This window comes from Felis catus, chromosome D4 (assembly GCF_018350175.1).
Source record: "Felis catus isolate Fca126 chromosome D4, F.catus_Fca126_mat1.0, whole genome shotgun sequence".
NCBI lineage: Eukaryota > Metazoa > Chordata > Mammalia > Carnivora > Felidae > Felis > Felis catus.
In genome coordinates, this window is record NC_058380.1 from 18633552 (window position 1) to 18646393 (window position 12842).

Sequence of the window (12842 nt, forward strand, 5' to 3'; positions counted from 1 at the left end):
TACCAGCTGCTCGTGTGGTTTTGGCTAGAGCCACATGAACTACATTTGCAATGTCCACAAATTTAATTCTGTGAGCTTTGCAAAGGGAAAAATAAAACAACTGAAATGATGTTAGAAGAAAGCTAATCACTTAAGATTTGCTCCATTCCTCTTCATCCTGTGATTGCTTGTTATGTCTGAACCATTTGTTCAGTAATAGAGAAAACCATGTGAGCGTACTTATAAATGTTTTAAGGAGTTTTCTAGGGCAATTTTGAGGCTGTTTGACTTTAACCTTAGTGACTGACTTGACAACATATAACTCCACGTAACATCCGATCCAACGCGGCATGTAAACAGGGACAGAAAATGTCAACAATGCATTCGAGGAGGAGATAGCCCAGTGTGTTCCAGGAACATAGTAAGTACTCAATAAATGTTGACTAAATGGATGATAAACAAAAACAATAGACAAATGGGAAGGAAGCCAGAGAAACCAACACCCACATGATGGTTCAGTTCTAGTCGCATTCCTAGGTTCTCTGTTGGTACCCACAGCATGTCAGGCCAACAGACTTGGTGGGCAAGGAGAGGCCCAAAGTTTTCTTCATGCGTTACCAACTGACTCCCCTTTCAGAACGCCCATTCAGTAAGATGGAAATTACTTCTCCTCCCATCCCGAAACTTTCTCCCAATTCCAGCCCAATACCTTGATATTACCTTTTTATTTATTTATTTATTTATTTATTTTGAGAGAGAAAGAGAGCAGGAAAAGGAGCAAAGAGAGAATCTCAAGCAGGCTCTATGCTGTCGGCACAGAGCCCTATGCTGGGTGCGAATCTCACAAACCCTGAGATCTTAACCTTAGCTGACATCAAGAGTCAGATGCTTAACCAACTGAGTCACCCAGGCATCCCTGATGCTACCTTTTTATTTTATTTTTTTTATTAAAAATTTTTTTTTAATTTTTTTATTTATTTTTGAGACTGAGAGGGACAGAGCATGAACGGGGGAGGGGCAGAGAGAGAGGGAGACACAGAATCCGAAACAGGCTCCAGGCTCTGAGCTGTCAGCACAGAGCCCGACGCGGGGCTCGAACTCACGGACCGTGAGATCGTGACCTGAGCCGAAGTCGGACGCTTAACCAACTGAGCCACGCAGGTGCCCCTGATGCTACCTTTTTAAACCTTTCATTTTACCATCCCTTCCAGTCAAAATTTATTATCCTAGATATCAGAGTTGTTTTCAGGATTTCTCTTGGTATAGTGCCTCCCCCCTCCAGAAATACATGTTCTAACTTCTAGAACCTACGAATGTGACCGTATTTAGGAACAGGGTCTTTGCAGCTGTAACTGAGTTAGGGTTCTCAAGATGAGATCATCCTGGATTTAAGATGGGCCCTAAATCTAAAGCCAGGTGTCCCTGTAAGAGAAAGGCAGAAGAAAATTTGAGACACAAAGACAGAGCAGAGAAGGCAACACGAAGATAGAGGCAGAGGTCGGAGCGATGTGTCTACAAGTCATGGAACACCAAGGATTTCTGGCAGCCACTAGAAGCTAGAAGAGAAGCATGGAATGAATTATCCCTTAGTGATTCCAGAAGGAACCGACACTGCTGACCTCTTGGTTTGGGACTTGTGGCCTCCCAAGGTACGACAGAATACATTCTTGTCCTTTTACACCACCAACTTGGTGGTAATTTTTTTACCGCAGCCCTAGAAAACGGACACACTTGGTGACTGCATTGTCCATCTCAAGCCAGCGTTTGTGACCAGCTTCTATTGCAACATTCTTCACAAGGGAGATAAGGACCTGGGGAAAGGATTTCTCCATCTCATGTAGCAAACGTTTCAAAAGCATGAATGGAAAACAATATCGGGGGGGGGGTGTGGTGGTGATTTCAGTTGCACCCTCCAACTCACATTGGGTGGACAGTTGCCATCAATACTTAGGAGAAAAGAGAGCAGTACAGACACTATACAATTTAAAAAGCTCCATCGGTGATCAGCACGAAGGGCAGCTCTGATCCAGAATCTGATCTTACTTCCTATGCCTAGTACTTACTAAAAGATATAATTTTTATAGATGACTTTCAGATCATTAGAATTTTCTGGGGTACCTGGGTGGCTCCGTCGGTTAAGCATCTGACTTCGGCTCAGGTCATGATCTTGCGGTTGGTGAGGTGAAGCCCCGCGTCAGGCTCTGGGCTGACAGCTCAGAGCCTGGATCCTGCTTCGGATTCTGTGTCTCCTCCTCTCTCTGCCCCTCCCCTGCTCATGCTCTGTCTCTCTCTGTCTCTCAATAATAAATAAACGTTAAAAAAAAAATACCAGCAGATTCTGATCACTCTCTCCCCTTTCTTCTCTATGAGTCACCAAGTTTGATGTTCCTTACACATCAACAATGTGTGCCAAAGCAATTATTTAAAATGTTTTTATAAATAACAATTTTCCAAAGTACAGAAACCTTTGGAATTATCACACAATCAGGCCAAATCTGTGTAAAATTTAGTTGTCCTCAACAGACCATACTGATCTGATGGAGTGCAAAATCTATCCAACTATACCCAAAATTGTTTTCCATCTCTAAACAAGCTATGGAAAAAAAAAAATCCAGAGATAACAATAGGTATTATGAATTACTAATGTTTGAATATATGAGTTACAATTGGAATTATTACTGTGTTTAAGCACGGATAGGGGTTTTGACGTGAAAATAATGGGTCCCCATAAACTGTTAGGATTGAAGATGTATAAGCACTTTGCAGTAAATAGTGTGCCAATAAAGGTTTAACAGTTCTCCAGGGAAAGGGGAAAAAGTTCTTATTTGTAGCATTTGTTGATTTCCGTGGTGTAAATACTCCCACTATGGCCGACTTCAAGATACCAACATGATATCAACGAACACAAGATACCCATATGATATCATGCACACCGCTGTCTCTCACAAGCTGCTACAACCTGGTCCAAGCCACTGAGCTTTTCGAAAAATATATATTAAAACTGTTTACCATGTGCCCACCAGCTGACTCAAGAAAGCGCACTCTACTAGAGTAAGTCTACTGTAGGAATGTATTCCTACAGTCTTCTCAGGGGCGCAGTCGGTTAAGCGTCCGACTTCAGCCAGGTCACGATCTCGCGGTCTGTGAGTTCGAGCCCCGCGTCGGGCTCTGGGCTGATGGCTCGGAGCCTGGAGCCTGTTTCCGATTCTGTGTCTCCCTCTCTCTGCCCCTCCCCCGTTCATGCTCTGTCTCTCTCTGTCCCAAAAATCAATAAAAACGCTGAAAAATAGTCAAAGAAGTGTGAAAAGATGTATATTCAGGAATATTTGCCACAAGGTTTTTTATAATATCAAAAATTTGAGAAAAGTCACTCTTCATAGAGAATAGATTAAATAAATTACTTGGACCTATAAAGTAATATAACATCATCAAAACAATGATTTTACAGATATATACATATGACTTAGGATGACATTAATGTTATATTGTTACATGAAAAAATCCTGTTAAGAAAATAGTATGATTTTTTTTAAATGTGTGTTTGGCAAAAATTGTCATCTACCAGTATCCATTTTCCTTCTTTTTTTAAAATATATATGTTTTAATGTTTATTTATTTTTGAGAGAGAGAGTGTGCACATGTGAGCAGGGAAGGGCAAAGAGGGAGTGAGACAGAGGATCCAAAGTGGGCTCTGTGCTGACAGCACAAAGGCTGATTGTGGGGCTTGAACCCACAAACCACAAGATCGTGACCTGAGCCAAAGCTGGATGCTTAACCGACTAAGACACCAGGCACCCCTTCCTTTCCTTCTTAGTACAATATTTGATGGTTAGTTGAGCTAAGAGTCCCTTTGCAATAAAGAAAACATTTCCCCAAATAAGTTCTGGCCAGTAGGGTACAAAGAACTGTCTTTTTTTTTTTTTTTAGAAGTGTCTTTAAAGGAAGTGGGTGTGCCCTTCTTCATCACTTCTCAGGTAGCCCACATGGACTTTGAGTTGGAAATGTGCATACAGAATGAGGGAATGGCGAAATCAGGGGATCCTCGGTCCCTAGACAGCTTTGTTAACTCTTCAGAGTTCATTTATGTGACAAACCCAGGAATATACATAGTTTCGCATTGGAAACATTTAGAAGGATATACACATATGTCAACTGAAGTTATTTCTAAGTTATACAAATTCTGTGATTTTATTATTTATCGTCTTTTTCTTCATCTATATTTTCTAATCTACATCCTCCTACCAAACAGATATAAATATCTATCACTTGCATAGGAGTTACAAGATGCGGAAGGGAAGAGTATTAGCAGCTATGAATTTTGATGATAGAATCTCATTGAGGACATTACTAAGCCATTATATACAAAGGGCGGAAAAATTAGTTTCCAGTGCTTTAGTGTATAACACTTCTCAAAGAAGGAGATAAAGATTCGATAGCAAAAAGGTAGTTCTCAGTTTAAAGAGTTGGCCAGATTATTGTTTTTATCAATAAACATTTTCCCCCGAATGCCAGTGTAAAGTGAAACCAATGCCTTTTTATTGTTGTGAAGATACCAGCAGGCAAGTAAGTTTGGCCCAAGTGGAAAGCAATTCATTTACTTCGGAAGAAGCGGATTCATGTGTAGATGGTGTACGACACCCATGAAAATCTTGGAACTAATTATTTAAAGATGATGGAATTGACAGCTCCCTGCAAGTAGGCCCATTAAACCCAATTCAGCGTTATCACCTGGGAGCACTTAAGGAGAACAAAGAATGACAAGGTGACAAAGAATGAAGCAGACCCATGACTCCTGGGATGAGATGATCGCTGTCAGCTTTTAGATGGGTTTATGAAATTCTGAGGGCACCAGAGCCTCCAAAACTCACAGTATCACTTACATCACATGCATTCTTAGAGCCAAACATTTCTTTTTATTTTTTTTTAAAAATTTTTTTTAACGTTTATTTATTTTTGAGACAGAGAGAGACAGAGCATGAACGGGGGAGGGGCAGAGAGAGAGGGAGACACAGAATCCGAAGCAGGCTCCAGGCTCTGAGCCATCAGCCCAGAGCCCGACGCGGGGCTCGAACTCACGGACCGTGAGATCGTGACCTGAGCTGAAGTCGGCCACTTAACCGACTGAGCCACCCAGGCGCCCCGAGCCAAACATTTCTGAGTTTAACTACTGGTCCTGCCACATGCCAGCTGGGCTAGTTTTTTATTGTTGTTACTTTTTTTTTTTAATTATTAGGTTTTATCTCTTAGAGCAATTTAAGTTTACAGAAAAATTGAACAGAAAGTACAAAGTTCTCATATACTCCCTCCTCTGCCCTGTTAGGAACATCTTGCTTTAGTTGTAGTATATTTGTTACAACCGATGAACCAAGAGTTGTGTGCTTTCCTACATACAGGGGCTAGAAGTCTACAGACTACATTTCCCAGAATCTCTTGCAGCTAGGGTTCTAACAGGGTTCCCAGTTAGAAGCACTTGTGCAAGTTTTGGAACATGAAAGTGAGACAGAGGTCATCTTCCTGCTGCTTTTGGCTGAACTTCCCTGGAAAATAAGGTTGTCGAGCTGTATTTCTGCAGCATCATCCAGCTGGGAGCCCTCAACTCCCAGCTTCAAGGGAATCAGTGGCAGAGGAAGGCAGCAGCAGATTCCTGATCCAGAAGGAGCATACTGTTCCCCACCTTCATGAAAGAGGGGGTTGCTCCCCAAACTGGTAAATTCTGCAGTGTCTTGGGAGTCATTCCTGAAGGCCCATCCTAGACTCTGCTCCATCAGCATTTCCACTGATTTCATAAACAGCTAATTCTCTGAATTAAGTCTCTTTCTGTTTAAAATGACTAGTTATCTTTCTTGCAACTGAACGCTGATTGATACAACTTCTATTCTTACCATCCCCAGGGAGACAGAGGCTCTCAGCTGGGAATGCTGGATCTTCTGAAATACTATACATCAACTGGCAGACAGCTCTAGAACTCTACCACAGTCTCACCATCGACTAACCTTTTCCTCCCAACACCGTATTACATCCTTCACCCATCTCTCTTTAACCAGAACTTCTCAATTACACATTTTCCTCTTAATTTGGATCAATATGTGATTATGACTCTGGGGAGTACAGAAAGTAAAGGTTGCTTTAAAAAATTTTAAAGACATTTTAGGGATGCCTGAGTGGCTCAGTCGGTTAAGCGTCCGGCTTCCACTCAGGTCATGATCTCAAGGTTCGTGGGTTTGAGTCCTGCATCCGGCTCTGTGCCTGGAGCCTGCTTCAGATTCTGTGTCTCTGTCTCTTCCCCTCCCCCCCCCCACCCCCCGCTTGCTCTCTCTCTCTCTCTCTCTCTCTCTCTCTCTTTCTCAAAAATAAACATTAAAAAAATTTAGGGGTGCCTGGGTGGCTCGGTCGGTTAAGCGTCTGACTTCGGCTCAGGTCATGATCTCACGGCCCGTGAGTTCGAGCCCCGCATCGGGCTCTGTGCTGACTGCTCAGAGCCTGGAGCCTGTTTCAGATTCTGTGTCTCCCTCTCTCTCTGCCCCTCCCCTGTTCATGCTCTGTCTCTCTCTGTCTCAAAAATAAACGTTAAAAAAAAATTAAAAAAAAATTTAAAGACTGTATAAGGTAATGTCTCTTGGCCTTATGAGAAGAATTTTAAAATTACCCACAGTAAAGGAGAAACGTATGATTGGCATTACTGCTCTCATAAAGACAGATGAATTTTAAAAAGGTTAGGAAAGCTTTCAGTAATTTACCTATATTGATTTGGATCCCTGATTCTGAAATATACTCCTTTTTTGTATTACTATTCAACCATGTGAACGCTTCTTAAAATGCATGTCAATCACAACTGTCAACACAGCCTTCTAGATTTCCCATAGATCATTTTGAGTTAAAAATATATATACATTTAATCCATATATTTCATACTAAAAATGGTATATTGTAACATCTCAGTATACTGCAGGGGAATAAATGCCAGGGAAATCATGGTCCCTAGAATTAATAAATTTAGTTAAAGCGTTTTCTGGACTAGGTTCCATAAAACTTGAGCCATCTTTCTATGGCTCAATACTGGTCTGGGCTTCCTCTCTGGTGTTCTACTCCTTCGTTCTTGAAGGGCTTAGGACAGGGTTCAGCACAATTCTCAAAACAAACCCAGCTAGTAAATGGATTAGGCTTTGTGGGCCATATGATTTCCATCACAACTACCCAATTCCACCCTTGTAGCAAAAAAGCAGTCTGTGCATAACAAATGAGCATGGCTGGGTCCCAGTAAAACTTTATTTGTGGACCTTGGAATTTCAGTTTTGTGTCAGTTTCACACCCCCGGCTTTCCATCAACAATTTAACAACGTAACACCACTCTTAAAGGCTCTTGGACTGTGCAAAAAAGCAGGCAGCAGGCTGGTTTAGCCCACTGGCCGTAGTTGGCAACCCTTTCAGCAAATCTGGCCATGCCTAGTCCAACTCACCCTAACGTTTGCATCATGACATAGTCATGATGGACACGCTGCCTCGCAAAGTCCAATGTTTCCTGGGAGACGAGGAAGGATTTCTCTTTTGTCTTTTCTACCTAGTGCTCAGCCCTTCATGGTTTAGCTGCCACCCTCCCTTCCAGCTCCACCTTTTCCTCCTCGTACCCCAAATTCGCTTCCCTACACCACGTAATCTACTTTAGCCACATCTCACGACTCGCCTTTCCCGAGGTAAGTCAGCTGTAAACCTCCGTAGCTTTATTCCTGCTGTTGCCTCCAGCTAAAATCGCCTCCCCCAAGTCTCTACCTCACAGATTTTTGCATGTTCATCAGTTCAATGTCACTCTATCTTTCCCCAGGAAAGTGAAGAGAGGACAATGAGTGGCACGCGGCCAAAATGCACAGGGCTGAGGAAATGAAGGCGCAGACCCGGGGGGAGGGGCATCCTGGCTGTAGAAAAGGGGCTTTAGAGAGGCACGCACAGCATAAGGTGCTCCATCCACAAAGCGATGGTGACAGACATGAAGGGTGAGAAGGGACTGGAGACATAGAGCTTACTCCTCAGTGCTGCCGGAGCCCCCGCTAGCCAGAGGAACATCTCAAGGAGCAGGACGGTGATGCTGAAGCTCCGGGACACGTGTTCGTGCAGCTCAGCCCCCCGGACTCATCCTCTCCTTGGCACCTGCCCAACAGTGTCACCACTGGAAGGTCATGAGACTGCTCAACAGAGCTGGCCTTGAACATCTTTTTTAATAAGATCCCAGTCCCTTTTCCTTCTGTTTTCTTTTTAAGTAAGTGAAAGTAAGCTTTGAGTCGATGCAGAATTTGTTCCTAATCAGTCAGTCTCAAGAAGGTAAAAGGAACGGGAAGGATTCAGTTTTAGAAGGTGAGTGGAAGGGTACACTGCAAATAAATGAAGGTGTTGCGAAGATAAAGTGGCAACGTGATGTAATCACAGAAAAAGAGGAGTGAGTCACAGCTCTGTTCCATCAGCATGAGCTGTCTTTATCTGACCACTTGGATAATTAAAAAGCAAAACTCTATAATCTTGAAGCTTTGAGGGTTTCAGATTCTAACACCATACAATGTCAATTTTTTATTTTTAACCTGTTTTAGTACACTCCCTAAAAACAAAGACTGAACAGAGCCTAGACTTTCTAACAGTCTTCCAATCCTGCTCTCTTTATCGCAATTTGACTCATATTTTCTTCACACAATACCTGCTGAGCTGTTATCAGCTTCTAGTTTCTTGCATTTTCTGTTATGGATCCTTGAGGATTATTCTAAGATACTGAGGCAACTGCAGAAAGTTTCGCATATGTTTCCTGCATTCCTAGCGTTATAGTTTATGCTCACAAAAATTTTCAGCCAAGAGTTTCTGATGTAACTCTAACACTTTGGCCATTCATAATCATTAGTGTCACATCTGAGAAACAATTCCGTTGGTGTTATTTATTAAAAACGATCACAATGTGCCATTATGGTCCTAATTACAATATTTATTCAGATGGCCTTATTTATCCACAAGAAGGAAAGCCAGGCAGCTGCTAGAATTTCTACACCAGGCATGTGAGAAACATGAAGCTCTACTATGGTAGAATGAAATCCTTGAAGAGAAATACATTTTTAGAGTAGTTTGTTGATAATAGGAATAAAACCCTACTAATGTGTTGATTGCAGTTTCATGTATGTGCAGCAGCTTGAATGAGATGAGACAAGAAGGAATTAGAAGCTTCTGCTCCTGGTAAGATGCTCGAATGGCATGGGTTGCTGGCCATGCATTCACCCTCTCCATGTTCACCGTGGGGCAACTCGCTGTGTCAACTCCCATCCCAGTTTTAGCTCTATTTTATTTATTTTTGTCTTTATTTTTTAAAACTCAGAACTTTCCTTCTTCTCCTTGAGTTTAGCAATGAATTTAAAAGTATATTTACTTTGGGGCGCCTGGGTGGCTCAGTCAGTTGAGTGTCCGACTTCAGCCCAGGTCACGATCTCGGGGTTTGTGGGTCCAAGCCCCGCGTCGGGCTCTGTGCTGACAGATCAGAGCCTAAAGCCTGCTTCGGATTCTGTGTCTCCCTCTCTCTCTCTGCCCCTCCCCTGCTCATGCTCTGTCCTTTTCTGTCTCTCAAAAATATATAAATGTTGAAAAAAAATTTTTTAATTAAAAAATTAAAAAAATAAAACTATATTTAATTTGTCCATCACTTGATATTTTGTAGTTGAGGCCATTTTGAAAGTATCTAGTCTTGTTAAATTCATAGAAATGGAAATCTCATAAAATTTGTTTTTAAAACTGGATTTTGTATCAGGATTACTTGCAGATTTTACAGAAACCCTGGGATGAATTCCACCCCCCTTTTTTTTCTGGGCTCTAGCTGCACATTAATTTTTAGTTTTTTAAAATCAGAGTAATGTATGTACCTTATTTTAAAAGTCAAATGGTGAATTTTCTAGACAGAGACAGATCAGTCCTGCTCTGCTCCCAGCACTGTTTTGCTCTCATTCCTGAAATCTTGTCCAAATAGTCAAAGCAATCTTGAGAAAGAAGAACAAAACCGAGGACATCATGCTTCCTAATTTCAAACTGTATTAGAAAGCTATGGTAATCAAAACGGTATGATATTGTCATAAAAACAGACACACAGATCAATAGAACAGAATAGAGAACCTAGAAATTAAGCCACACATATATAGCCAATTAATTTATAACAAAGAGGCCAAGAATACACAATGGGGAAACAATAGTCTCTTCAATAATTTGTGAGAAAACTGGACAATCACATGCAAAAGAATGAAACCAGACCACTATCTTATACCATATATGGAAACTAAATCAAAATGGATTAAACACTTAAATGTAAGACCTGGAACCATAAAAATCCTAGAAGAAAATATAGGCAGCAAGCTCCTTGACATTAGTCTTGGTGATATTTTTCGGACCCGACACCAAAAGCGAAGGCAACAAAAGCAAAAAAAATAAAACAAGACAAAAACAAGTGGAACTACATCAAACTAAAAATCTTCACAGCAAAAAAAAAAAAAAAAAACAAAAACAAAAACAAAAAAACCATCAACAAAATGAAAAGGCAAACTACCAAACAGGAGAAAATACTTGCAAATAATGTATGTGATCAGGGATTAAGATCCAAAATATGTAAAGAACTCATACAACTCCATTTCAAAAAAACAGCCTCATTTAAAAATAGACAGCGAATCTGAATAGACACTTTTCCAAAGAAGACACACAGATGGTCAACAGGTCCATGAAAAGGTACTCAGTGCTACTAATTCTCAGGAAGATGCAGTTCAAGAACACAAGGAGATACCACTTCACAGCTGTTAGAATGATTATTATCAAAAACACAAGAGGGGCAGGGCGCCTGGGTGGCTCTGTTTGTTAAGCGTCTGACTTCGGCTCAGGTCACGATCTCGAGGTTCCTGAGTTCCAGCCCCGCATCAGGCTCTGTGCTGACAGCTCAGAGCCTGGAGCCTGCTTCAGATTCTGTCTCCCTCTCTCTGTTCCTCCCCCACTCACACTCTGTCTGTCTGTCTCTCTCAAAAATAAATAAAGCTTTAAAAAAAATTTTTAAAAAACATAAGAGGGGCACTTGGGTGGCTCAGTTGGTTGATTTCAGCTCAGATCATGAGCTCTGTGCTGACAGGACAGAGCCTGCTTTGGATCCTCTGTCTCCCTCTCTTTCCCTGCCCCTCTCCCCCCTCAAAATACACAAATAAACATTAAAAAGAGAAACACAATAAGTAACAAGTGTTGGGGAGGATGTGGAGCAGAGGGAAGCCTCATGCACTCTTGGTGAGTGAGTAACTGCAACTACGATGGAAAACAGTATGGAGATTTTTCAAAACATTACAAATAGAACGATCCAGCTATTCCGTCTTGAGGTATTACCCGAAGGAAACAAAACTATATGAGCCCCAGTGTCCAGTGCAGCATTGTTTACAATAGCCAACACATGGGCACAACCTACAGATAAATGGATAATTAAAATGTGGTATTCAGGGGCGCCTGGGTGGCTCAGTTGGTTGAGCGTCCGACTTCAGCTTAGGTCATGATCTCGCATTTTTGAGTTCGAGCCCCAGAGCCTGCTTCAGATTCTGTCTGTCTGTCTGTCTGTCTGTCTGTCTCTCTCTCTCTCTCTCTGCCCCTCCCCCACTCACGCTCTGTCTCTCCTTCGGAAATAAATAAATATTTTTAAAAATGATGAAAAAAATAAAATAAAATGCGGTATACAGTGGAACAATAGACATTAAAAGAAAGGGAATCTTACCAGTTGCAACAACACGAACAGACCTTAAAGACATTTTGCTAAGTAAAGTAAGTCATAAAAAAAAAATACCTTATGTTCTCACATTTGGAATGTTAAAAAAAAAAAAAAGGAACTCGTAGACACAGAGATTGGTGGTTGCCAGAGTGAGGGGCAGGGGGTGGGCAAAATGGGTGAAGAGAGTCAAAAGGTATAAGCTTCCAGTTATAAAATAAATACGTCCTGGGGATATAGTACACAGTATGGTGACTATAGTTAATAATGCCATGTTGCATATTTGAAAGCTGCTGAGAGTAAATCTTAAAAGTTCTCATCCCAAGAAAAAAGAATCTATTCTGATAGATGCTAGATAGACTTACTGTAGTGATCATTTTGCAATATATACATATATTAAATAATTACATGGTATACCAAAAATTACTATATAATACGTATTAATATTATATAATATATAACAATATATAATATTATACCTCAGTTATAGCTCAATATTTTTTTTCTTTAACTTTTAAAAAGACCATGAAAGGAAGAGACAATCTGGATGGGATTCACTATGCAGGAGAATAATTAATTCTCTCTTTCTCTCTCTTTTGTCATTTCAAAGTCTTCCTCAATATTTCATAACATTCCAACATGCCTCTGCAAACTTCCCATTTAGTAAAAGTACATGTGATCCTTATTCGTGCTGTGTTCTATTATGTTGGACACCAAAGCTGTGATTTTTCTCAACCTCCAAATCACACACTATTTTTAGGAAATAGTTCTCTCAGTTTTTGCTTGAATGCCTCTCTTCCTGGAATTGAATTATAAGGCCATAAAATTTGAACCAATCTAGTTTAAGTCCACTGTATTATAGCCCAAACCACCCATCCTCAGTATATAAACATCAGCTTACGCACATCTTTCTTGAATTCTATTGCCCTGCCAATTTGGATCTCCTTAACAGTTCCTGCTTTGGATTCTGAGTCTCCCTCTCTCTCTGTCCCTCCCACACTCACGCTCTTTCTCTCTCGCTCTCAAAAATGAATACACATTAAAAAATAATAAAGTAAATAAAATTAAGTTGAATCTCTTGACCAACAACTTTTTCAGATGTTGCGCACTGACAGAAAAAAGCATT